The sequence below is a fragment of the Polyodon spathula genome, chromosome 7, assembly GCF_017654505.1.
Source record: "Polyodon spathula isolate WHYD16114869_AA chromosome 7, ASM1765450v1, whole genome shotgun sequence".
Classification (NCBI taxonomy): Eukaryota; Metazoa; Chordata; class Actinopteri; order Acipenseriformes; family Polyodontidae; genus Polyodon; species Polyodon spathula.
The window spans coordinates 22306247-22329390 of record NC_054540.1 but is presented as its reverse complement, the minus strand read 5'-3'; the positions used below and the strand labels follow the sequence as shown (position 1 = coordinate 22329390).

Below are 23144 nucleotides of genomic sequence, written 5' to 3'. Positions count from 1 at the left end.
TTTTATTTTTACATATCCGTGGAGAGTATTGATTGCTCTGTGGTGTATTGCTCTGGCCTGTGGGACAATCCAGTCAGCAGCGCGCCGTTTTTACTCCTCAGTCTGTCTTTGGCTCTACTGAGGAGATGTATGTGTTTGCGTATGCGCCAATGTACATATAATATAAACGTTTAGAACAAGCGAAACTTTATGTAAATATGTTAGAATGTATTCCAGTATATTTAGAATGTATTTAATGTAATGTGTTTGACACAAAAAAGGTATTTATTTTTATAATCTAGAGCTTTTATCTGAACGATATATTTTATTTATAAATATATTATTATTTCTTATTGATTTATTAGGGACAATTCCTTTTGTCATAGTTCCCTTTTAAAATATGAAATCTTTGCAGCAGGAATATATCTTTTTCTAAACACTGTAAGAATGTTATTAGTTTTGAGTAATGGTCAATGAAGTAGCTGTATTATTGTATTATCAATTGAATGCAGCTCAGTCTGTCTTTGGCTCTACTGAGGAGAGGTGTGCTCTGCGTGCAACATAGAGAAGCTCATCACCATTCATTCTTTGGCTCTACTGAGGAGAGGTGTGCTCTGCGTGCAACATAGAGAAGCTCATCACCATTCATTCCATTGTATTCACTGCATTTATTTAATCTAATTTAGAATAAAAGACCAGAAACCGGCAACCAGTGTCCAGAGTCCTGTTCATTATCCATACACCAGAACACAATGCAGAATCGTAGTCAGACGGGCCACATTGGTGCCGTGACCCGGATCCCTTCGTCGTCGACCAGATCAACATCAGCCATCGTCATCGATTGGATCAACACCAGTTTGGTCACCGGGGGTTGCTACAGTATTTACAGAATGGTATCTTAGTTTTTTTTGAGTGAAGGACATTGAGACATTGTGTTTCATGTTTTTATTCATTCTCATTCTGAGAAGTTTACACATTTCCATTGTTTTTTATATATTTCATTAGAGTATTTCATTATCAGTAAGAATGACTTCCGTCATTAGAGAAGGGGATAATGTTTCTGCAGATACTGATAAGCTAGAATTTGGTTCTGGGAGGGGGAGGTTTTTCAGAGAATTACCTCAATCTCCAGCTAGAGCTGTAGGTTTTGCAAACTTACCTCAACCTCCAGCTAATGCTACAGGTTTTGCAGGCTCACCTGCATTGTGCTCCACACGCATACTTAGAGACACACTCTCACCCAGTCAGGACATGACCAATCCAGAGATATGTGATCTCATCACACAAATAGCTCAACAAATAGGCCAGTCCATCTCTGCTCAGTTACAGAGGGATAGTAAGGGAAGGGAGGGTAGAAGCACACAGGCTCAGAGCATAGGTGCAGACCAGCCACTCACTGACTCACCCTTACTCAACCTGACTGGTGTAAAACTAGTTATGCAGTCAGATGTGAAAGAGCCCCCCCTGTTTCAGAGGAGATGGGTCTGATAAACACTCAGTTCACAAGTGGGAAGAGCTCATGGAAGTATACTTAAGGAAGAGAGGTGTTCCAGTGCAAGAGCAGTCACAAGAGATAATATCCAGACTAATGGGGAAGGCCAAAGATATAATAAAGCCATGTACTATTGGATCCGTTTGAACAAGGCGGTTGATGTGGCAGACGAGGGCTTGAAGAAGCAGGGTGAGAGTATTGGGGACCCCAGCCGCACGGTGACAAGGATGTTTGTCAAGCATTGCCCGGACCCCGCACTCGCTGCAGTGATGAAGTTTAAAACAGCTGACAAGTGGATGGCAAGTGAGATACAGGAGCATTTAGATGAGTACCAGACGGAAATGAAAGCACAGCTACTGACCTGACCGAGACGTTCTGCCACCGTGAAGCATGTGACAGCCCATGTCCAGACGTCTGAAGATGTGATGACTTCTACCTGTCCAGTGGTGCCCCCTGTCCAGACTGAGGTAATGGTCTCTTCTCCTGCTCAGGCTGATAGCTGCATGCAAACTCTGGTCAGTCTTCTCGATCGTGTGCTGGCGCAAAACAAGCAAACAGACAGAGCACAGCGGTCAACCCACCTGAAGCATTGCAAGGTTTGTAAAGCTACAAATCATACCACTCTCTCACACTGTACAACGGGCCCGCATTTCGAGAGGGGATGTGTGGGCGAAGAAAAGAAACAAACCCTCGAGTGGGAGGATGAAGATCTGGAACGGCGGTATGTGAACGCATGCACTGCAGTACCGGCAGGCGTTCAGGTAGTGGTGCAGAATACACAGAAAGTACAGCTGTTCAGTGAATTATTTTATGCTCCAGTCATTGTAAATAGTTTGTTCCAGTTGAAGGGAATGCTGGATTCAAGTTCCATGGCCTGTACCCTTAGTGAGGCCGCAGAGCAGAAAATGTTACAAGAGAAAGTTCTTTCCGAAGAGAAACCGTTGACAGAACCAGTCATTCTAGTTGGTTGTGGAGGACAAAAAGTACAACCAAAGTGCACGTACAAGGTCGAGTTGAAAGTGTATGGAGTGAGCTGCATCGTTCCTGTTCTTGTGGTATCAGGCCAACACCACGACTTCATTCTTGGCACGAATGTTATAAAGCACATCATGCACCAGATGAAGAGCAGAGATGATTATTGGAGGCTCATATCGCACGGCAGCCCTCAGTCATCTCCAGAATGTGAACGTTTCCTTGATATGATGAGAAGTCTCACTCGTTGGAGGGGTGGAGAGATGTCCAGCAAAATCGGCACAGTGAAGCTTACTCAGGCGGTCACTCTACTGTCTGAGCAGGAACATTTAGTATGGGGAAGACTACCCAGCAATGTTCCTATGTCGCCTGGAAGCACCATCGTGATTGAACCTACCACATCAAAGTCCATGCCACGGAACATCGTGGTGGGCAGAGTAGTCACACCCATGTGGGGCGACCGATGGGTCCCCATGAAGATAACCAATCTATCAGACAAACCTATCACATTGAAGAGGAACTGCAAGCTGGCGGATGTGTCTCCCTGTCTAGCTGTGGAGGATTTTACAGTTTTTCAAGATTCCAGCCAAAGGGAGGTCACCCCAGAGAAACAGTCCACCGTGACCGACTCCACAAACCTGAAACGAAGGCTGACAGATGTAGGGTTGGGTGGTGTTGACGTTGAGTCCTGTGAGGCTAGTCAGTTAGCAAAGCAAGAGCTAGTCCAGTTACTAGTAAATTGCAATGATGTGTTCTCTAAGCATGCCTTGGATTGTGGTGAGACTAAAGGTTTTGTGCATCATGTCCAGCTTACTGACGAACGTCCGTTCCACCTCCCATACAGACAAGTACCACCAGCCCACTACCTGAAGCTACGGCAAGTTCTGACAGATGGAGGAACAGGAGATAATCAGAAAATCTATGAGTGAATATGCCTCCCCTCTAGTGATGGTGTGGAAAAAGGACGGGGGTCTTCGGGTATGTACAGACTTCAGATGGCTCAATGCGAGAACGCTCAAAGACGCACATCCGCTGCCACATCAGTCCGATTGCTTGGCTGCTTTAGGGGGCAACATGTATTTCAGCACCATTGACCTGACGTCCGGTATCTACAATGTGCCCATGAGAGAAGAGGACAAAAAATATACCGCTTTCACGACGCCAATGGGCTTATATGAATATAATCGCATGCCACAGGAATTATGCAACAGTCCAGCTTCATTCATGCGAATGATGTTGAGCATATTCGGAGACTTAAACTTCAGCAGCTTGTTAGTGCTATCTCGACGACCTTCTAGTGTTCGCTCCAACAGAAAGGGAAGCCTTGGATAGGCTGGAAGTTGTGTTCCAGAGGCTGCGGCATCACAATCTCAAATTAAGTCCGAAAAAATTTCATCTACTGCGGGCATCTGTGAAATTCCTGGATCACACTATTGATGGCAATGGAGTAGCTGTGGACCCAGCAAAAGTGGATGTGATCTCCAACATGTCAAAGTCAGCCTTAATGGAAGAAGATGGCTGCACTTCCTCAGTGCGAAGTGTCAAGTCCTTCTTAGGGATGATATTTTATTATCAACACTTCATCCCCAACTGCTGTTCCATTGCCAAGCCACTCTTTGCTCTCACTGCGGGTCAGAAGAGGAGGGGAAAAGAGAAGGCGATAAAACACTCAGGAGCCTTCAGACTGGACCACAGAATGTGACTCTGCCTTACTTAGCCTGAAAGAGAAGCTGTTGCACTGTGTGGTGCTTGCACATCCTGATTTCTCAAGACCACTGATCCTGTCAACCGATGCCTTGCTGGACGGGCTTGGCGCTGTTTTATCGCAGATACCAGCTGGCGAAGACAAAGCACGCCCCATCGCTTTTGCAAGCAAAACTCTGAGTGGTTCACAGAAACGATACCCAGCTCACAGACTTGAATTTTTAGCCTTAAAATTGAGTGTTTGTGAAAAGTTCAGCCATTAGCTCAAGGGGCATTCTTTCACAGTGCGGACAGACAACAATCCACTTACCTACATAATGACAAAACCAAAACTTGATGCTTGTGAGCAGCGCTGGGTGGCTAAACTCGCTCCCTACTCATTCGACCTGAAACACATTGCAGGAAGCAAGAACATTGTAGCTGATGCGTTCAGTCGGGATCCATTTGCCAAATCAGTCAGTCACAGATTCCTCAATGAGCAATACCACAGCCTACTTGCTGCAGCTGATGCAGTGAGAGAAGACACAGTTCAGGACGCCTTCTTCCTGAAGATCCAGTGTCACCGGGCCAAAAAGCAAGCTCCAGCAGCAACAGTGAATCTGTCAGACTATCCTTCACGCTCCTGCAATGCTGCAGCTGTTAAAGCAGTCCTCGAGTCTCAAGACAAATGGGATATGGCGAAAGAATCTAGAGCAGCACAGCTTGTCCAGTCCCTCCAGCAGCTCGCACCGCCAGGACAAGATCCTCTTCCTGTGTTCTGTCTGGAGGAGCTCCAACGGAGTCAGGAACTTGACCCTACCATTTCCAACGTCATTACCTTTGTGAAACGCAAAAGACGTCCTTCAAGGCGAGAGAGGAATGGATTTGATTCAGGAGCCTTAGTACTCAACAATCAGTGGGAGAGACTGAAAGTCCAAAATGGAGTACTTTACAGAGTGACTAAGGACCCCTTGAGCAAACAGAAAAGACACCAGTATGTACTGCCCCAAAGTATGAAGGAAAAAGCATTGAATGGCATACATGATCTCGCTGGCCATCAAGGACAGGGAAGAACACTTCACTTGGCCAGACAGCGCTTCTTCTGGCCCAAGATGGAGCAAGATGTCAAAAAATATGTCAATGTTGTCAGCGATGTATCCTGGCAAAGACTCTGGAACCTTCTGCTAGAGCCCCGCTTGAAAATATTAGGACTTCCGCTCCTATGGAGTTGGTGTGTATTGACTTTTGGTGTGCTGAAGATAGCAAGCAGCGTTCAGTGGATGTACTGGTTTTAACGGATCACTTCACGAAATTGGCCCACGCCTTTCCTTGTTCAAACCAAACAGCAAAGCAAGTTGCCAGGAAGTTATGGGACAATGTATTTTGTGTATATGGATTTGCTGAATGGGTTCACGCAGATCAAGGCGCCAACTTCGAAAGTGAGCTCATCGTGGAATTGCTCAAGCTTTCGGGAGTCACCAAGTCACACACTACGGCATATCACCCCATGGGGAACGGAGGGACTGAAAGGTTCAACAGAACGCTCGTCAATATGCTCCGTTCACTCCCATTGAGAGCAAAGCAACAGTGGCCTCAACAGATACAAACCTTGACGTTCGCATACAATGCAACAGTACATGAGACGACAGGTTATGCTCTATTCCACCTCATGTTCGGTCGTGTTCCAAGACTTCCGGTAGATGTGATGTTTAAGCAAGTTTTGAGAGATCCCGTGGTTGTTGACCACAGTAGCTATGTAAAGACCTTAATGTCCCATCTCCATGAAGCTGCGAACATTGCTCAGCAGCATACTGTGAAAGAACAACAAAAACAAGCCAGAAGTTACAACAGAAAAGTCAAAGGTACTTACTTGAACAAGGGGGACCAGGTTCTTCTTGCAAACAAGTGAGAACGAGGAAAAAGAAAACTTGCAGACAAGTGGGAAGGAACTGTGTACACAGTTATCGACAGACATCCACAGACACACATATACAAACTGACGAATGGACAAGGGAACACCAAGATGGTCCATAGGAACCTCATCGTGGACATCAGTTTCCTACCTGTCAAGTTGCCTGAGGACGGTGATTCTTGCGAATCTCAGTTGGCCGATGTCAGAGATTCAGAGTGCGAGTCTGTGGATCCCATTGACTCTCTGGAAGAGGGAAACTCTGAGGAAAGAACCAGTTCGTGGATACTGAATGGACCAACTGACACTGTAAGCCAGGAGTGTTTGGATGAAGAGGAGTTGTTTGGAATGCTGACAGAGCCAGACCAGTCAAGTCAGAGCACTGTACAGCCCAGTCGCAGAGACAATTTAGACGAAGATTGTCAAGCTCAGGGCCCTAGTGCAAACGAGACTAACGTTGACCCACTCGCTGACTGTGACAGTCAAGCTGTTGCCCTTGACCCAGACCCGTCAGACATTCCTGACACAGATCTACCAGTTATTGTAGCTAATGACCAAGATGTACTTAGACAAGAGTCAGGGAAGACACCAGGTGCAGTCAGAACCCGTGTAGGCAGAGTAGTGAAGTCAGTTAACTGCCTTATAGAGACGATGGGTCAGAGACCATTCACTATGTAGGGTTTTGCAAACACACTAAGTAAGAAATCCCAGTCACTGCTTACATTATTTTGAGGGGTTTCCTTTTTATTTTGTTTTAATGAGCACTAACCGATGTGTTTTGGTATATTTTATTTGGTTACATGTTATGGAACTAAGTAATGGTAGGCCAAATGGTCTTGTGATGTACTTGGCATCATATTATTCTAGGAGAACCTGAGGCTTGATCACCCTTTGAGTTCTCTAAACCTGTTCAGCAGGTAGCTTGTAAAGCTGAGACTAAAGATGAAGATTCTTTATGTGAACTTGCGCCAGTGGAGATTAAGTAGTCAGTCGTCCCTAAGGTGTATGCTATGTTTTTGGTTACTGTATATCCTGTCGGGTATATGAACAGGATTTTTGCGAAATTCAGGGGGGGTGAATGTAACGAGTATTAATATTCATTTGTATGTATTTCACCCAAATCCTTCCGTTAGTTTTTATTTTTACATATCCGTGGAGAGTATCGATTGCTCTGTGGTGTATTGATCTGGCCTGTGGGACAATCCAATCAGCAGCGCGCGGTTTTTACTCCTCAGTCTGTCTTTGGCTCTACTGAGAAGATGTATGTGTTTGCGTATGCACCAATGTACATATAATATAAACGTTTAGAACAAGCGAAACTTTATGTAAATATGTTAGAATGTATTCCAGCATTGTTGTGTTGCTAACGAATTGATTGTGATGAAATAGTAATTTGTTAAGAGTTTTTTTTTTTTAGAGTGTTGCAATGTTAGGCTAGCTAGTTTCATTACATGCTAGCAGGGTGTCTGTAGCTTCTCACGTGTAAGCACTCGCTCACTTTACTTTTCCTCATGTCAGGTGTGCTCTGCGTGCAACATAGAGAAGCTCATCACCATTCATTCCATTGTATTCACTGCATTTATTTCCTGTAATTTAGGTATGTTAATCTACAGTTGTATTGTTGTTTATTGCATTTATGTGGCTGAGTTGCCATTATTTACAATGTAGCCGGTGGTCTTTTAATGTAATGTGTTTGACACAAAAAAGGTATTTATTTTTATAATCTAGAGCTTTTATCTGAACGATATATTTTATTTATAAATATATTATTATTTCTTATTGCTTTATTAGGGGCAATTCCTTTTGTCATAGTTCCCTTTTAAAATGTTAAATCTTTGCAGCAGGAATATATATATATTTTTCTATACACTGTAAGAATGTTATTAGTTTTGAGTAATGGTCAATGAAGTAGCTGTATTATTGTATTATCAATTGAATGCAGCTCAGTCTGTCTTTGGCTCTGCTGAGGAGAGGTGTGCTCAGCGTGCAACATAGAGAAGCTTATCACCATTCATTCCATTGTATTCACTGCATTTATTTAATCTAATTTAGAATAAAAGACCAGAAACCGGCAACCAGTGTCCAGAGTCCTGTTTATTATCCATACACCAGAACACAACGCAGAATCGTAGTCAGACGGGCTACATAGGCACATTTTCTTTGTTTTGACTCGGTACTGATAAAATAAATTCTGGGATGGGATAAATAACATGACAACGAATGTGCTGCATATATGGACTTTATTAAAGAATGCCAGATACCTTTGGGTAACTGAGTTTTGGGACTGTTTCTAATTCATATCCACATCTGTATAACTTGGCAAAGCTTTGCCTTACACTTCCTGCCAATTCAGTGGATGCAGGCGTGCCGTCTCAATGTATGGACAAATCCACACCAGTCAGAGAATGTCGGCAGCAACTGCTGGGAGATGTTGCATGATTGCCTTTTATCAAATGACAGCACTTTGTTTTAGTAAGGAAGCAAGTACCACTATTTTTAGGCTTTTTAGTCCTCTGAAATACTAGGTGTATTTAAAGTTTAAACAGTATTACGAGATGTCAGTGAAATCCTAATTATAAAAAAGAACATTGCTGCCCATCTGAAGTTCGCCAAAGAGCACATAAATGATCCACAAGACTTCTGGATCAATGTTTTCTGGACAGACGAGTTAAAGGTAAAACTTTTTGGCCTCAATGAGAAATGTTATGTTTGGCAAAAACCAAACACTGCGTTCAAACAGAAGACCCTCATCCCAACCATCAAGCATGGTGGTGGGAGTGTGATGGTTTGGGGCTGCTTTGGTGCCTCAGGACCTGGGCAGCTTGCCATCATTGACATAACCATGAATTCTGCATTGTATCAGAAGATTCTAGAGGAGAATGTCAGACCGAAAGCTGAAGCTGAACCGAAAGCGAGTCATACACAGCAAGACAATGATCCTAAACATACAAGCAGATCTACAAAAGAATGGCTACAGAAGAAGAAATTCTGCATTTTCGAATGGCCTAGTCAAAGTCCATACCTAAACCCCATCGTGGCAGGACCTGATGCGAGCTGTCCATGCAAGGAAGCCCTCAAATGTCAGAGTTGAATCAGTTCTGTAAGGAAGAATGGGCCAAAATTCCTCAAAACCTATGTGAGAGACTGACCAGCAGTTACAGGAAATGCTTAGTTGAAGTCACTGCTGCTTAAGGAGGTGCCACCAGTTACTGAATCTAATGGTTTACATACTTTTTCACACATGGATATTGAATGTTGAGTAATTTGTAGATAAAATAAACGTTGAAAAAGTATCATGTTTTTGTGTCATTTATTTAATCAGGTTAGCTTTATTATTAGGACTTAGATTAAGATCTAATAACATTTTAGGTTTAAAATATTTGCTATGTGAAAATCCTAAGGGGTTCACAAACTTTTTCTCGGCACTGTATATAGGTTTTTACAAATTTACCAGTTTCATGTGTATGAGTGCACTTGTCAAGTTCCTTCCTGATGTCGCCATCGATGTTGTCATGTGACCCCTCCTTGCTCACTGATTGAATACTTGACCAGGGTGATTGCATGAAAATAGAGCACGGTGCAATCTGATTGCATTCGGATTACATCCGATCGCATTGCACCGAAATTGCATAGTGTATCGTGGTATTAATATATATTTTTTCTAAAGAAGTATTTTACTAGTAGAAATGCAAAGTGTTATTTTTGTGTGACTATGTCGTAAAACAAATGTATAAATTGCTGACAAGCACACAATATAATACCCAATTACTGGGTGTTCCAGTCAAACCCAGGCAGGTGGCAACCCTAAGTCAGGGAGACTTTGTTGAATTCACAGAATGCTCTGCAACCCCTGTAAACAACACCACACCTTCTCCCCACTCATTCACTCACTCCCCGTTCCCCTGCTAACAGCGTGACCCATTCCCCTTACAATACATGTAACATATATAAAAGACAGACGAGACAAACTGAACAGACAACAAGCCCTTCAACAAAGCAATTGTCCGGGTTGTTACAATATATATATATTTTATTTGAAAGTAAAAATATATGAAAGCATGATGACCTTTATTTACAAAAATATTCACTAATATGCAATTGACCAAGAACTGTTGAATATTGATTTTCATTTTATATAGTATTAAGTGTCAGTGTTTATGATACTGACAAATAAATATCAAGATAAATAAATAGTCTATGTATTCGTTTATTTCAATATTTATATTAATGTATTTATTAATGTATTAATTTATTTATGTTTTACTTTTACCAAATATGCAGGCTATCCTTCAGCACAGAAAATTTTCAGAAATTAATGTTCCTTTTTGTGCAGTGGGGCCCATGTAGCGTTACTCTCATCAGCCAGGATCGAGAGAGAAAACTACTTCCTTGCACCAATAGGGACCTGTAACAGGGCGAGCAGCCCTGTACAATGTTTATTTTAGAACGGGGCTTCTCCTCCGCCGCTGTACTTTGTTTTGTGTTTATTTATTATTTACTTTTGTTTATAGGTGATGGCGAACTGTCATGTGTTTTGTTTGTTTATTATTTTGTATGACAGCGTAGCTGTGCTTTTAGTTTTGTTATTGTTTTGCAGCGTGGATGGGAAGCTCCATCCACATTATAAAACTCGTGCAGAAGGTGGCCATCTCCCGAATTAGTTAAGTGATTCATTTGTTGCTAATCGGGAGATGGTCACCTGTATAAATACCTGCAGCTCTCTGTCTTTTCTGTCCCTGTAACTTTTTATGATGTATGCAATTTTTCAAATATTGTGTGCTTTATTTTACTTTTTTTAATATAATCTATAATAAAGTACTTTCAGGTGAGACCAGGAGCTGCTCTTCAGTTATCGTTGCCAGCCTTTAAATTAGTAAACTCCAAAAAAAAATATTATTATAGATTAATTGACAGCTGTTGAATTCTACTAATTACATTGCACAATCATACGACCATGACACATCTTCCTGTTTTTGAAATGACACAATAAAAAGTTTCTCTTCCCAGTTTATTTTCACATATTTGTGTATTGCTAAATAAGATTCTGGGAAGTCAAGCCATCTTCCTGAGAACTGATAAGGATTATGTGCTTGTTTATTCCACCCATGCAAACACAAACGTCTCTGAGAATAAAGCCACTGAGGTACTGAACACAAAATATGAAGCAACAGTAAATAAGTAGATTTTATTACATTATAGGAAAGCTCCTTGGTTATTACATTTGTCCTTAGCTGCATATATTTTCTCTCAACAAAACTGTATGACATGCTTATACTGAGACACATTTACTGTTTGATGTTTATGGCTACATTTACTTTGGTGTCATGGAACAGAGTCTGATATCAATAATATTGTATTTATTTAACAAGAATAAAATACTAACTGTAAAAGCATGGTTAACTATTCTATCCAATTACTTAATTTACTCACAGAATTTAACATCCAATCCAGATATCTTCCTAATACTAAAAGGTCTTACCTGCTTAACATCACATTATGTGAGAGCTGTATGTATCTATTGTGGTTTCTGCTTAGATTAGTATTTGCCATGCTTACTAACAATTTGCAAGCATGTGTAGGAATACTAAATTAAACTAAAAGTCTTACTCACTGTCTTCCATTGCTTCCAAAAAGACTTAGACTTAAAGACTGATTGAGGTGGAAAACCATATTAGAGTTGCACAGGGTTCAGGAAAGAATCTTCACCTTTGGGTTTCAGTGCACAATGCAATGCTAGCCCTTTGGCAACTCAAAACACGAACCTGCCAGTTCCTCTGTTATAGTTACAGACTAAAACGACTTTTATACATCAATGACCATATCTGGGTCACACCATCTCCAGTATGCAGCAGGCAGTGTACACAAAATTAACATACTTGATTTTGAATGTGAGTTTAATTTGCCTGAGTTTAGATCTGAGATCAGTTTGATGACTTTAGTTTAAACTGGTGTATATATTTTTTTGTCCAGCCCCTATGTATCACAATAATAGTTTAACAGGAACATTTATCACAATAATAGTTTAGCAGGGACAAGCTACAGGTTACAATAGGGCTGCAACGAAGGATACATTTTGACCTTCGAAGGTTTTGAATTCATTACCGAAGGAAGGTTCAAACCTTCGATGTTACTTATTTGCATAATTTATTGATGACGTCACAATAACTACTTGTTTATATTTGATTGAAAATCCTATTTTACAGGTAAGCCATATAAATGGAATAAAACATTCACATGTAGTTTAAAAATACGTTATATAGAACAGTAATCATGTTTTTATAATTTAAATAAAAATAAAATACACATAATTGAACCTGCTTGCGATGTGTACAGTAAAGGGCTGTTCACACTGCATGTGGCGCGCATGCCACCTCCTTGCGCGTCGCTCTGCAATCACCGCAGACCACTGTTCACACCGAACACGGCAGGGGAAAGTCAGTGGGCGGTCTGTTTCGCCACGGCTGCATTGTCACGTCTGCTGCGTTCACAGATTTTTACGTACTCTCTTTATTCACTCTGCACACACTCTTAACTCAGGGGGGACGTTAGGAGGACAGAGGTGATATAAACTCCTAGTGGTTTATGTTCGAGCACTGGACGAGCTTGTATGTATGTCCATATAACCCCTATTTAATCAAGAAAAACACTCAAGACTCATTCATTTGAAGTTTTACGAGTCAGAGCAATGCTCCTTCGCTTTATTAAAATGCTTTTAATATTGGAAAGGCAGTTTGCGCACACCACAAAAATCCATAAACATGCAATAACAATTAACGTTTCTAAGTTAGTTGCAAATTCAGCATTAACACTTCAATTGGCATGATGCATCTCCATGTATCAGTGTAGCAGCCGGGTCAGCTGTACACACGCCAATGACCTAATACACTTAGATGTATTTGTGTAGCCACAGGGCAACTGTACATGCGGTCTAAAAAAGCACCCACTTCTATATTTCAGTTCATTCAATATAACACTCTCTCAAAAACTAAAACATAGTTTCAATACCTTATAGCAATGCAACCAATACATGTGAGATATAATACTGTAGATAATATGCTTACCTCCTATTATAAGGAAAAGTAGCGTGAACAAAGGAATCAGAATTGTCTTGTGGAGATCTACAAATGATGGACCACTTCACTCTGCCAAGCTGAGTCTTGATTGTGGTACCTCACTGTAAAAGACATGAGGTTTTATAGGTTTTGGTCTCCATTGAAATACATGGAGAGACTTTATCAAATCCAGTCATTAATTTGGTTAGACACTTCTTATCTTTCTTTGGCACGCAACAACATAAAATTTTAGGGCCATATGCCAATAACTTTCCAAGATATGACACCTGTTCCAAACACTTGACCATGATCTCATCCACTCATTTCTCGACCCCTCCTCTATCTAAAAAGTTAGGTGAAACATAGTTCACTAGACCCTTGCTATTCCTTTATTTTATATGTGTATACAAAAAGAATAATGTTATTTTGAATATATGAGTGTTGTTTAAAATATATACAACACTATCAGTTATAATTATATTGATTATATACCTGGTTTCTAAGTATATATTCCCTCATATCATCCTATTTTTCAAATTAGTTTCCTTCTCTCCTTACAGGTATGTATTTAACAGATATTATAGGGAACTTCCATCTTATGTTTTTCTAATATAAAGTTTCTCTTCATGAATAATCTATTTGTTTTTTATTTAAGTGCAAGACTATAATGTCTCTGTCCTATGAGGTTCTTAACAGCATGAACTCAGCTGAACTGCGGACGAACTCTTATTCTTTTAGCGGCACACAAGCCAGCTAAAACCGGTTCGCTAGTGGCACACCAATCTTCCTAATTTCCAGCGTTGTCTTTTAGCAATGTTCCCCCTTCTTCTAGGGTGAGAAGATAATTTCCCTCGTTAAATTTTAACCTTGACGCTATAATCTTTTTGATAAAAGAATTCTCGCTCTGCGTGCCAACTATGCCTCCCTTTACCAGGCACGGCTTTCTCTAAAAAACAGGCTCACAGAAAATTCGGGACGAAAGTTCACATAAAGTTTACCTTTTTTCAAAACCTATCCTCTACTTTTAAAATTACTTTTTATTATTTGTTTAAGCTTCTTATTTTATATTTCAAACAACATCTCTTTATGTTGCATCATCATTTAACTCAGAGTCAAACTAAACAGTTTATTCCCTATGGCACACGATTACTAACTATTTTAAATGTAAACTTATCTTGATGAGAAACAATTTCATGTATATTATTATAACAGGCAGTGTTAAGCATATGGTCTTACACACACAAATAGTTTTTAGTAAAAAGCAAGCATATTAAATCTTATTTCAACATTTAACAACATTTTCTTAGGCTAAAAAGGGTGCTGTAGAAACTTAGCATTCAATTCTGGGAACCAAACACATCTTGATAAGAAACTACCCAAAACTAGCCACTTGTATCAAACTATACCAGTTTCTACTGCATGATTTTTATATAAAAAGAATACATAATTTTCACAATTACTGATTAAAACAGCATTAAGCGTTACTTTTGATTACACGCTTACATAATTTTCCAAACTAAAGATTATTCAAACACTGCAAAGGGTTATAACACATATTATTGCATTAATACATTTCATTTTTAGGATCATCCAGTCCATTTCCAGGGTTTCAGCTCGCTCCCAGCAGAACTCCACTTTGGTCTCAGGTTCAGCTCGGGTTGGCTCAGCGAACACGACAATAGGCCCTTGAATCCATCGTCTCGCATCACAGGTGTGAGTCTCCATGGCCTTGACTTTGTACCTACAAGACACTTGTACACGCTTAGCAGGGACACCTTCCTCACATTCTAATTTTCTCAGATGTGCCCATTTTACTAAGTGACCCTTTCACAACTCATGTATTCAATCCTCTTAATATCTTTTTGGGTTTACATTTAAATGAGAGAAAGAAACTCCTACAGAATCATTGCATTCAAACAAGATTCTACAGTGTTTAGCCAAAGGACTGCATGCCGGACAAAGTCTGGGCCCAGTCACTGATGACTTGCTTTGGCACATATTACATGCACAATTAACAAGAGGATTATGTTTTAATTTATGTGTCAGGGTTACTTCTGCACCATGTACAATAGTTCTGGATCTGTACACATTGTTACTGTACATTTCATTCTTCTCACACAAGGTCACTTTGCAAGATATGCCTTCCTTCCAGAATACTGAAGAAGGCCAAAACTCACTGTTATTCATATTTCCTGGTATCCAATTACTGTTCTGCTTCACATCATCAGTTGGCAGACACAATACAACTGAATCTGAATCAGTTGATGAACCATGAGCCTTAGTTACTGAGATTATCCATACAAAGGATTCAGTGTTTTATTGACCAGCCTAGCTGATTCAGCGTTACTTGTGACAGCATGTACAAGCAACAAACAGTAAATGCCAACAGGAAGGGAAGACTGTTTTTATACAGAAGACACAAAGCTTAGTAAAAAATCAAGTAATGAGCTAAACAGTACTGTAACAGGGAGCGATCTGTGCTGACTCTGCTGGCGTGTTCACGGGCTGCAGGAAGAGGGCGACGGTCGTCCAACAACCGCCTGTGAGTCATGGCAGTGACACGGGGAGGTGGGAATGTGGGTGTGTGGACTTCCCCCCTCTCTGAATGGCTGAGAGGCGAGTCTTGGTAGATTGCTAGCCCTATAAAGAAGTGCTCTGCTGTTTCCTCAGGTCTGCCCACTTAGACGCAACGAGAGTGCGGAAGCTCTGATCCAGGACCGGAAATCAGGCGAAACAAAGAGTTTCATAGCGAGACAGAGAGAGCGGGGAACCCTTGGGCAGACCCCGGCGTATTGTGAAAGAGCAGGCTAGTTAGTCTACAGAGTAGGATGGTGATCCGGGTCGTGCGGATAGCGACGACCGGGATAACGCTGCCGAGTGCAGCGTTATTTATTTGTAGTTTTATTACTGTTTTATTTTCCATTGTTGTTTTCGCCTTCTGTTTTCATTATTATTTCTTTGAGCACCTGCGAGTGCACTTGCTGTTCACGTACCAGCTGTGGTATTTCCGTGGTGCTGTCTATCATCGTTGATAGGCAGCCCACGGTCAACAGTGCCCTCTGCCGGAAAAAAAGCAAGAACTGTTTGCAAATAAAACTGGGCACCTGTGTGGTGTTTTCAAGTACACCTGTCTGTCTCCTAGTCAGTGAATTACCCACACCCCTTCCACAAGTACATACATATATATATATATATATATATATATATATATATATATATATATATATATATATATATATATATATATATATATATATATAAAAAATCTAATTTTAACCTCCCACACACACCATCATAATCTCTCCACAATTACCCAAAATATCAGGCAATTGTGTTGTTTAAAATAAAGTAAAAGCATGTTGCTTTTAAAAATTGAGATATTTTACTGATTTCTTTGTCTGGTTTAACAGATTTGCTTAATTAAAGTTTTGCTTCTGGATAGCACTAGCTGGAGTGAGGAGGGGAGGGCAATGATCAGTTTTCAAAATTAAAATTATTAGTGTTAGCGTATATTTTTTGTATGTTTCAAATATAATCTACCATAGCACTTCTCTTACACTGTCTTGTACATTAGGTATTCAGTACATATTTTACTGAAGCAATAGAGCCACTAGAGGTAAAAAAAAAAAAAAAAAAAAAAAACCTAAAAAAAATAATAATACAAAAATAAACACTTGCTCAGAGAGCACACAAATAAATAATTAAACAAAAATAATCACTAACACAAATAATAAGTCAAGGTTCGGCTGGACAGTAGCCTTCACAGATCCTTTATCTCTTGTTTTAAATATCTCTCTCTCCTCTCGCTCTCCAGTTCCTCCTCCGAACACCCATAGAACGTAGAACATATAAATGTCAACTGTAAAATGAGGAGATTCTGTTTATTAAAAAATAATTTCAAAACATTAAAATGTGGCTGCATTAGTCCTGTTGGCTCTCTGACAGCATTCATGACCACTGCTTATTGTAAGCATGACAGAAGAGTTTGGATGGGAAACGATATGTTTGTAGCTTCTTTACCTTCCAGTGCTCTTTGGTGAATGCCCATGTTGTTAATAAAGGGATTTATCGCAGTGAGATTTCAAAGAATGAAATTATCATTTTAGACGCCATCGGTGTTCAACTGACTTAGCTGATAACATGTTCAAATGCTGTTTATTATTGTTAGTATATATCAGTGTTTTTTCAATCTTTTTTAAAACCGCATCACCTCTGTCTGAAGGTTTCAGCTCAAGTAACCCTTTACAATTTTCACTCTACTGAATGGTACCACAGTTGCAATAAAAGGCAAAATAACCCTGATTAACACATTTTATTTTTTTCTCATTTATTTAATATATACTTTGTGTCACAACAATTTGGGACTGACAAACTGCTGGTTTAGGATAGAATACCAACCAGTAATTCTTAAAACTGTTCACTTGCAGGACTTTGGGTGCACAGAATAAAGAGAGCTCTTCAGAAACACATGTATTCGCTTTCTATTCAGCAAAGTTATTATAAATAATCCAAAATAGCCTGCACTGTAAGTGTTTATCACAATATACAGCAAAAACAAATTCAGCTACCGCTATTACTGGTACTAAAATGCAGCTGCATCAATTAATTAAACACAAACTGTCAAAGTCTGAGTATTGTGATTATTATTTATGTTTACCGGAGCATGGAAAAAATCAGAAAGATTGTACTTCACTGATTAGTATTCAATTATATGATGGTAGAAAACTGCAAAGTTTATGTGCAAATAAATCTCCATAGGCAGCATCACCAGATGTTTGCTTCACCCACCCTAATATCAGAGTGGAAATCTGCTTCAAGTGGATCGAGGACCTTTTTCAAATCCCTCCCAATGGCTACTAGAGGCCTCATTTCTACTGTGACAGCTAACTTCTACCTCCCTTGGACAAAGCGTGCTCACTCATTCTCTACTCCCAGAATGAACACTGGTAAGTATCTGCTCACATTCCCTTCTAGCTCCTTTTCCCCCTACGCTGCCTGCTACAAACTTGAAAATCTCCTTTTTCAATTGTCACTCTCTGACTAACAAATCTCTCCTTCTCAGGGAACTTATAACCATACCAATCTTGATCTTCTCTGTCTAGCTGAAACCTGGCACCCTGTAAATGACATGCACTTGCTGCATCTAGCCACCCCAAAGGGCTATTCCCTCTTTGGCTCACTGGCTGAGGCAGGGGCACTACAGCTAATGCAGATTTTGTGCTCGCTTCCTCAGTTCTTTCTTTGTCTGCCTTTTCTTCATTTCCCTCTCCCTTGTCCCTCACCCTTGCTATCATCTACCGTCCACCTAAAAGCAACTCTGCTTTTATTGCCAAGTTTCCAGAATTGATCAACAGATAGAAGGTCAGAACAGTTGGGTTCAGGTAGGCAGAAGCAGGGAAAAAAAGAAACTTCGTCAAACACAACCACCAGAAATCAAAACAACCAACAAATTTGAGTCACTTCAGAATTTTGATGAGCAGAACCAACAACAAGAGAATGAAAGGAACAACATCCAGGACCCTATTAACAGTGGTGACCAGACAGCAAAAAGAAGGGAGGTCATGATTGTTGAGGACTCCATATTGAGAAACACAACAAGTTCAATTCGCACTTTGGACCCCCTTACTACAACAGTGTGCTGCCTTCCGGGAGCCTCGGTCAAGCACATCACTGAGAACGTGGACAGGCTCCTAGAACGAACAGGAGACGACCCGGTAGTAGTCGTCCACATCGGTACAAACAACATTGGAAGAGACAGACCAAAATCCCTGCAAAACAAATTCAGAGAGCTAGGAAGGAAATTAAAAGAGAAAACCAAAACTGTGGTATTTTCTGGTATACTACCGGCACCTTGCAAAGGACCATATGGACAGCTAGAAATAATTAATCAAAACGCATAGCTGAAGATGTGGTGCACACGGGAAGGCTTCACCTGTCTTGATCATTGGACCACATTCTACAACGAGGACTATCTGTATAGACGGGATGGACTGCACTTAAATAACAAGGGAACCAGTCTACTTGGAGAAAAGATCCTCGAGCAGGTTCAGAAGCATTTAAACTAGAAAGGAAGGGGGGAGAAATCAACAAAAAAACAGAAGGGAGACCGCATCAAAACAAGAACAACAACTCAGGTAAGACAACAATTACATGTATTTATCTAAATGCTAGAAGTATCAGAAACAAAATTCTAGAACTTGAAGCTACTGCACTAACAAGTAACGATGATGTGATAGGTGTTACAGAAACTTGGTTGTCTGAGAGTGATGGGGACAAATATAATATTTGTCGGTATACACTGTATAGGAAAGACAGGCAGGACAGAAGAGGAGGAGGGGTAGCGCTATACATAAGAAACAGTCTTGAAGCCCAGGTGTTAAACCTGGACAAAGAAAATAAAGCCGAATCAATATGGGTCAGAATAACGGACAAAAATTCAAAGGGCATAATAATAGGAGCATGCTATAGACCGCCAGATTCAGATGGTGAGCAAAATAATCTGTTATACAATGACATTAGAAATGCGTGTAGCAAAGGAGAAGCCATACTAATGGGGGATTTCAACTTCCCCCATATAAAATGGGAAAACCTGGTGGGTAGCACGAAGGATGAAATTGAAATGGTGGAAATGACAAATGACTGCTTCCTAACACAATTTGTCAAGGCACCGACTAGAGGGGAGGCATGCCTTGATTTAGTCTTTTCAAATAACGAAGACAGAATAACTAAAACAGGTCAGAGAACCACTGGCAAACTCAAACCACAGCATGGTCTCATTTGAAGTGTTTTTTAAATCCCCAAAAGTAAAGACTAAAGCTAAGGTTTACAATTTTAGAAAAGCAAACTATGAAGGCATGAAACAGAGACTAACAGAAGTAGATTGGAGTAAAATAGAGAAAACACCCACAGAAGAAGGATGGTTGTTCTTCAAAAATGCAGTACTAGAGGCGCAAAACAATTACATCCCTAAAGTAGACAAATCTAAATGTAAAACTAAATTGCCAAAATGGTTTAATAGATCAATTAAAAAAAATATTCAGTGAAAAAAGGCACTTTATAGAGCATTAAAAAAGGACCAAAAAGAAAGTACGCAGAAAGAGTACACGGAACTGCAAACGCAAGTCAAAAAGGAAGTTAGAAAGGCCAAGAGAGAAATAGAAATGAACATTGCTAAGGGAGCTAAAACCAATTCCAAAATGTTTTTCCAATATTACAACAGCAAGAGAACATTCAAAGAGGAGATTAAATGTTTAAGAGACACAAATGGCAAAATCGTAGATGAAGAAAAAAAAAATAGCAAATATATTAAATGATTACATTTCACAAGTTTTTACAAAGGAAGATACTGACAACATGCCCCACATGTCATCCAGTTCCTATCCAGTTTTAAATAACTTTAGCATAACTGAGGCAGAAGTGTTAAAGGGACTAGGAGCTCTTAAAATAAACAAATCCCCTGGGCCGGATGAGATCTTCCCAGTAGTACTCAAAGAAATGAAAGAAGTAATTTACAAACCGCTAACCAAGATCATGCAGCAGTCTCTTGACACAGGGGTGGTACCGACAGACTGGAAAATTGCAAACGTAATACCGATCCACAAAAAGGGAAACAAAACTGAACCAGGTAACTACAGACCAGTAAGCCTGACTTCTATTATATGCAAACTTATGGAAACTATAATAAGATCCAAAATGGAAAATTACCTATATGGTAACAGGGTCCTGGGAGACAGTCAACATGGTTTTAGGAAAGGGAGATCGTGTCTAACTAACTTGTTTGATTTTTTTGAGGATGCAACATCGATAATGGATAATTGCAAAGCATATGACATGGTTTATTTAGATTTCCAGAAAGCTTTTGACAAAGTCCCGCACAAAAGATTAATTCTCAAACTGAATGCAGTTGGGATTCAAGGAAACACATGTACATGAATTAGGGAGTGGTTAACATGTAGAAAACAGAAAGTACTTATTAGAGGAAAAACCTCAGAATGGAGTGTGGTAACCAGCGGTGTACCACAGGGATCAGTATTAGGTCCTCTGCTATTCCTAATCTACATTAATGATTTAGATTCTGGTATAGTAAGCAAACTTGTTAAATTTGCAGACGACACAAAAGTAGGAGGAGTGGCAAACACTGTTGTAGCAGCAAAGGTCATTCAAAATGATCTAGACAAGATTCAGAACTGGGCAGACACATGGCAAATGACATTTAATAGAGAAAAGTGTAAGGTACTGCACGCAGGAAATAAAAATGTACATTATAAATATCATATGGGAGATACTGAAATTGAAGAAGGAATCTATGAAAAAGACCTAGGAGTTTTTGTTGACTCAGAAATGTCTTCATCTAGACAATGTGGGGAAGCTATAAAAAAGGCTAACAAGATGCTCGGATACATTGTGAAAAGTGTTGAATTTAAATCAAGGGAAGTAATGTTAAAACTGTACAATGCACTAGTAAGACCTCATCTTGAATATTGTGTTCAGTTCTGGTCACCTCGCTATAAAAAAGATATTGCTGCTCTAGAAAGAGTGCAAAGAAGAGCGACCAGAATTATTCCAGGCTTAAAAGGCATGTCATATGCAGACAGGCTAAAAGAATTGAATCTGTTCAGTCTTGAACAAAGAAGACTATGTGGTGACCTAATTCAAGCATTCAAAATTCTAAAAGGTATTGACAGTGTCGACCCAAGGGACTTTTTCAGCCTGAAAAAAGAAACAAGGACCAGGGGTCACAAATGGAGATTAGACAAAGGGGCATTCAGAACAGAAAATAGGAGGCACTTTTATACACAGAGAATTGTGAAGGTCTGGAATCAACTCCCCAGTAATGTTGTTGAAGCTGACACCCTGGGATCCTTCAAGAAGCTGCTTGATGAGATTCTGGGATCAATAAGCTACTAACAACCAAACGAGCAAGATGGGCCGAATGGCCTCCTCTCGTTTGTAAACTTTCTTATGTTCTTATGTTCTTATTCCTCTCCCTCGTCTGCACTTCTGCTGACAAAAACCTACTCCTAGGTGACTTTAACATTCATATTGACTTGCCTTCCTCTCCCCTAGTGACCGACATCAACATGCTTCTGGACTGTCTTGGACTCTCTCCATCTGTCAATGTCCCCACTCACACCCTAGCACACACCCTGGATCTGCTCATCACCAGGGGCCTTGATATCTCCAATCTCTCCAACTCAGATATCTCTCTCTCTCTCTCTCTCTCTCTGACCATTTCTTAATCACTGCTAATATTAATCTCCCTGTTCCTTTCTCCGCTACTGATACTATTATCTCCTTCTGTCCCAAGAATCTGCTGAATTCTATGAAACTCTCGGAACGTTCTCTGCATCCCCTCTAACTGGTACTCTGCCGTCCTCAGTTGATGATGCAGTGACCCTCTACAACGCCACCCTTACTGATAGAACGGTCAAGAAAGATTGAAACTGCCCATGGTACACCCTCAAACTTCGAGTGCTTAAGTCTGCCTGTCGCAAGCTTGAGCGCAAGTTGAGGTCGTCTGGACTAATGATTCACAGAGAGATCTAAACCGACCCTTTCAGGAGTTACAGGCATGTGCTTGCCGCCGCCAGGGTGAAGTACTTCTCTGAAATCCTAACTATGGGACTGTCACAAAGACGGCTGGAGTGGGGGACGTCAGACCAGAAACAGGAACCAGGAACTAAACGACAGAGAGGTGGAGTTGGGTGGAGCTGAGCGGTTGGTACCGCTCAACATTTAATAATTTAGGACACGGCACTCGTCGCCAAAATAAAAAGACAAACAAAACGGACTATACAGACAAAACTAGGTGAGCTTCTATTTTTAACTATTATTATTACAATTACCTCCGTCTCCAATCTCATTCAACACTCACCGAACACACAAAACCGAGTGAGTGAAAACATGCTGCTTTCATGCAGCTGTACTGAGACTCGATTGCTAATCAATCATTCAATTGGAGTCGCGGTACAACTGCACGTGAATTAATAAAGTTCAATTCCCTGTGCTCACATATTATTACTTTTTACTTGCACGTGACGTGCTGTGCAATCCTCGT

General features: G+C 40.4%; 1 long non-coding RNA gene across 1 annotated transcript; it reads right to left on the bottom strand.

The window, feature by feature from the left end:
- Nucleotides 1-394: 394 nt before the first annotated feature.
- Nucleotides 395-13138, bottom strand: LOC121318355. The gene is made up of 4 exons (XR_005950601.1): nt 13097-13138; nt 6190-6297; nt 1833-2007; nt 395-853 (listed from the first exon to the last, which is right to left on the bottom strand). It is a non-coding gene; the product is annotated as an uncharacterized LOC121318355 (long non-coding RNA).
- Nucleotides 13139-23144: the final 10006 nt, after the last annotated feature.